The 5593-nt window shown below is 42.4% G+C and overlaps 1 long non-coding RNA gene across 1 annotated transcript; it reads right to left on the bottom strand.

The window, feature by feature from the left end:
• Window positions 1–922: 922 nt before the first annotated feature.
• LOC123106454 (uncharacterized) lies at window positions 923–4559 on the bottom strand. Its single transcript, XR_006451349.1, has 3 exons — window positions 4005–4559; window positions 3340–3622; window positions 923–1164 (listed from the first exon to the last, which is right to left on the bottom strand). It is a non-coding gene; the product is annotated as an uncharacterized lncRNA (long non-coding RNA).
• Window positions 4560–5593: the final 1034 nt, after the last annotated feature.

Here is a 5593-nt window from a genome sequence, read left to right as displayed (position 1 = left end):
ATGTTTGCTATATTCCAGTTTCCTGCTGAAGCCCAAACTAAAGCATTGTAATATTTTTTTAAAGGTTATCCCACGAGGTACTTAATTTCACTGTGGTTATGATCATTTCATTTTTATTGGTTGTAACTAATTTGACTCACGCGTGATAGATTATGCCTGCGCCCTTGAAGCTACATTTATATGGTCACGTAAATCACTGGTTGGTATTCTAAAGATATTAACTTCGACATGTAAATCACAGGTTGGTATTTCAACGAGCCAGGACAGTTGAATACTTGAAAATCATTACTTGTATTATTTCTTTGTAATAACATCAAAGATAATGATCAGTGATAGTGTATTCATCTACCTAATTGCTTCATCCATTTTGCACGGTGAGTATTTTATAATGCATATTCTTACATATTGCACATAATAGCCTCATGCTAACGACATATATTGCTCGTGTGGGATAGTTACAATCTTTGTACACTTGCTTAAATACCATGTGAATTACGCCAAAGACAACATATCTAAGTTATACATGAATTTCTTAAGCGTGTCAAAGTAGATATGTTACATTACTTAGCTGAATCATTGTTTTCTATACTTTATACAAGTACAGCCTGTTATAACATTTTGGCCATCGCGGGTGGCCTAAATTTTGGGGAGCCTGAGCTGGTTGCATGGTTAGATTTTGCGGAGTCTATTGGGCGCCGCTTGGATGTATGAGTGACAAACACCGTGGGAATGAAGCTAAAGACAACTTTTCTGATATTGTTAAAGAATTTCTTAAGTGCATCATCTAGATATTGATAATTTTGTAATAGATGTTTAGATGAAACATCGCTCAGTTTGTTACATGGACATGTCGTTGGTCTTTCTTTTTGTTATCAATTTTCATTGCAAAATGGACTTCAATTGTTCAGTAATTGTGTTCGTGTTATATTGTTTATGCATGTGAAATTTAACATGTAACTCTTGTAAACTTTGTCAAGAGCCCGTGGCAACGCACGGGCACTCTACTAGTTGACGTAAGAGGGGAGAGGGAACCTTACGTTTCTTTTATTTAGATAGTAGAGATTGGACGGCGATAACGCACGTGCGTTTGACGAGGGATGACTCCACGAACAATTTCATTTGGCACCCCAGACCGAAGGCCACCTCATCGTTGGTCTTTTTTCTCTGAAAAACAGAAAAGAAAGCCCAATATAAGAAAAAAAATGAGAAAAGCCCAGATTTTTATTTCTGTGACAAATAAAAGCCCACTTTTTGATGTGCTACGAAAAAGAAAATATGGGCTTTTTGCTGTGACCAACAATTTTGCAATAAAACAATATAAAAGAAAACGTAAAAAATGCCATTGCAATAAAAGGTAAAATAAATAATTTGCCATGACAATAGAAACTAAGTTTAATTTGCCATGATAGACTAAAATAAATACTTTGACTTGTATGTAAAAGAAAATTTTGCCATGGCAGTATAGATAGTGTTGCCATGACAATAAATCTAAATTTTGCCATGGCAAAAATAAGTGTGAAGGTGCCATGGAAAATAAGAGTAGAAATTGCCATGGCAAGAAAAGTGAAAAATTGCAACATTCTTCGAATGAAGATATGACATGGCACTACCTTTTTTAATAAAAGTGTCATGTTCATGGAAACATTTTTAAAAACATTTTAAGTAGCCATCACTACAAAGTTTACACTATGAAAAAAGTTGCCATGAAGTTTACACTACGAAATTGCCATCATGGCAACATATGCAAAAAAAATTATGGAGAAAAAATGTTTCTGTAGACGCATTGAAAAATTTCAAAAATGGAGAAAACATCTGAAGTTGTAGTGATATCGTACATGTAATCACCATCGCAAAACAAATTACAGAGGATCAAAAACTTTTGCCATGGGCAAAACAAATTTGAAAGATCAAAACTTGTCGTGTTCTCAAACTAATTTGTAATTGCCATGGCAAACCATTCTTTGGATGGACTTGGCAAAAGACACAACGAACCTGGCAAAAAATGCTTCTAGTTGCCATGGCAAAAAATGCTTTTAGTTGCCATGGCAAAAAAACACATCTATAAAAAATACCAATTTTAGTTGCCATGGCAAGTTTGCCATGTTTTTGAACAATCTTAGGTTGCCGTGTTTTTGAACATCCTAAGTTGCCATGGCAAGTTTACCATGTTTTTGAACATCTTAATTAAGGCACTTTGTCATGTTTACCATGTTTTTAAACAACTTACTTAAGAGAAGTTTGCCATGTTTTTGAACATATTAATTTGCCATGTTTTTGAACATATTAATTTGCCATGTTTTTTGAACATCTTAATTTGCCATGGCAAGTTTGCCATGTTTTTGAACATATTAAGTTGACATGGCAAGTTTGCCATGTTTTTGAGTATATATAAACTTTGCCATGTTTCTGAAAATCTTATGTTGCCATGGCAAATGTTTTTAGATAAAAAGGTGCCACGGAAAATCACATGAATTTTGTCGTATAGAGCCTTATACAGTATAAATTTGCTAATCTTTATGAACAAGGACAGAGATGAAAATTACCATGAACTTTGCAAGTATCAACTACATTTTTGGCATGTTGCAAAAAGAAGAAGAAGAAAAATTCCATGCTCATGGCAGAAAAATAAACGAGCTAAAATTTCCATGGCAATTTTGGAGATAGTGAACTTGAGTGAAAAATTGCCATCACAGCAACAAAATCATCACTATATAACATGCCAAGGTACATAATGTGTGAAAGTGCCCATTGCAAAAAAAAAGAGACTATATTGCCAGGGTCCATGCACTAAATTTTCCGTGATGTATGGACTAGACTTGCCATCGTTGTATAGAAAAGAAAATTTTTTCCATATTGCAAAAGAAGAAGAAAATTTTGCCATGCTCATGGCAAAAAATATGGGCTAAATTGCCATGCTCATGGCAAAAAATATGTGCTAAATTGCCATGGCAATTTTGGAGATTGTGAACTTGGGTGAAATTGTCTTCTCAGCAACAAAATCATCACTACATAACATGACCAAAAAATGTGTGAAAGTGCCCACCATGGCAACAAGAAGAAGAATATATTGCCATGGCAATTTACAGATTGTAAATTAGGTTGGTAAGAAGAGAAGACTATATTTATCATCTCTAAAGCTATTACAGACACTACTACACACAAAAATGTGAAGTTGCCATGACTGATTGTTAGATGACATGCATTTACTGATAGAATTAACAACAATTTACAGTGAGACTATTCTAACAAAAGATTCTGTTGTGCCTCTACTGCGTCATGACATGGCAATTTACAAATGAACTGACGAGATTGAAGCGAAGGGGATGAGCAATATGCTACCTGCCGGAAGGGATCCAATGCCTTAGCAGTGCGTAGCCGCGGGTGGCCGAGCTCGAGGAGGCATGAAACATATCTAACAAAAGATAAGCTCCTCTCTGCGCTCATGCAGCTCCTTATACGTCGCCGGAGCCGCCGGAGCACGAGCGCTTGAGAGCGTTGTGCTCCCACTCCAGGAGCATCTTCCTCTCCTCTCTGTCAGGGCAGGCACGCACGAGCTCCTCCGCCCGCTGTCTCCGGGCATGCCGCCGGAGCATCCACCCACACGAGCTCCTTCGCCGTGTTACTGTAAAATAAAAAATCATGGCAACATTGACATGTTTTATGACAAGCTTATCTTAAAGTGACATGAACAGGTAATAAAATAAAAAATCATGGCAACATTGCCATGGATAAGAACCTAAAAGTAGAGCACGATTGGCCGTGCTACTGTTCTCAGAATTTGCCATGTACCGGTAATAAACCATTTTCAGAAAGTTGTCATGATGTTTGTAGCTGCACATGGCAAATTGGTATGGAAAATGAGGGATACACATGGCGGAACATGCTGTTTAGCTGTGAAAAAAGGGATTTGCACAAGAAAATGAAGACTAATATCGATGCCACACCCATATCCTTACTCACTGTATCAACAAGCTACTTGGAAAAACAAGAGAGGGGGTGCTCACCGGAGTAGGCTGTAGGCGGAGGAGACGTGGGGATGCGAGGGAAGGTGTAGGGTCCACACCTATGGCGGGCTCTTGCTGGCGCGTACGAGCATCTCCCTCCGACACACCCGAGCAACAACTCCGGCTTCACCAAGCGCGCGGCTGCTCTAACCACCATCGTCGACACGGCCGCGCATCGGGATGCCGTTGGCGAGACCTATCCATCGTCCACCACCACATGTCGAGGGGGTGGATGCAAACGGCCCGCATGAGCACCTCCGGCAGCTTCGTCCCACCGGAATCGCGGTACCACCACGGCGTGCGTGGGTTCCTCTTCTCGTCGTCGTCGACAAGGTCGCGGCATCGAGATCCGACTGCCGCGTGACGCGCGCGAGCCTCCGGCTCCGAGCCTCTGCCTCCGCCCATGCGCCGCTGAAAATCGCAGCCGGCAACAACGCCGGAGAACCGCCAGGGAAGAGAGAGGGAGGACTCGTCGCCGGGAACTGAGAGAGAGAGAAATGGGGGCGAGAAATGGGAACGAGTGGGCGTTGTGAAGGGAGACTGAGAGAGAAGAGACAGAAGCGTTCGTGACGGCGAGAAGTGCATCGCTGCACGCAGCGCATCTACAGCGCGCAGTGCGTTGCGATTCGTAGCAGCCAAACGTGCTACTTGAAGTATAGAGAAACGTTGGGGATCTATATGCTGCGTATTAATGTATTCGAATGACCACGCACTGACATGCGGCTGACAGAAGGAAGCTACGCAGTCCAGAGGACGATGTACGACCGTTGCATGGGTACTGGTTTTTACCATGATTACTTTAGGACCATGGACTTGGATCGATTACTCTCACACATCGCAGGAGAGTACTAATCAGTTGCAGCGTCTGTTTCCCACTACACATAACCAAATTAACATGGCGTACTACGTTTTTACCTCATTTTTGCTAGGCAACTAAACTGGAGCATTAGCGCCCATGCTGCACACTTCGTCCACGACTCCACGTCCCTTGCGCGGTCACCGCCACCGTTCCCATCGTACATCCCCGAGGACACGTCCTCTGTGTGCGTGCATGGCAAGGCCCCACCGCCGCCAGTGTTGACCATCAGGCCATGGCACACTGTAGTAAAAACAGAGCAAGGCCCGCAAAGTCAAAAGGAGACGCCTGTCCTTTGCGTCAATTCTGTACCTGCTCTGCAACCTGCATGCGCCAACCGCGGGGACACTGTATTGGCAAGTATGGACCGATCATCTTTTTGCATTTCAAAAGAGTTTAATGCGCAGATCATCTCGCCTGGACGTGCGGCTGGATAGTTGCGTTCAGCTGCCGCTGCGTCCAGACGTCCGCTCTCTCGTGACGGCTCGCTTATTTCGCGAACGTAATCGTGCGCTGACGTGGCTAACTCCGGCTGCTCCAAGATGCGTGCAAATGATCCGGTGGTTTAGAGCACGTTCGGGCTGAAATCCATAGAACCTGACGTTCGGCTCTTATCGATTCTGTTTATTTTTGCAAAACGCTTATCATCAGCCGAATGATAATCACCCATGCGTCTGTTGCCTCGGTTGTGCAACAGGCTCCCGCTATGGACCCACCACCACGCCTGTTGGAA

This window comes from Triticum aestivum, chromosome 5A, assembly GCF_018294505.1.
Source record: "Triticum aestivum cultivar Chinese Spring chromosome 5A, IWGSC CS RefSeq v2.1, whole genome shotgun sequence".
Classification (NCBI taxonomy): Eukaryota; Viridiplantae; Streptophyta; class Magnoliopsida; order Poales; family Poaceae; genus Triticum; species Triticum aestivum.
Note: the sequence above shows the minus strand (reverse complement) of the source record. Positions and strands in the feature narration are given on the sequence as shown.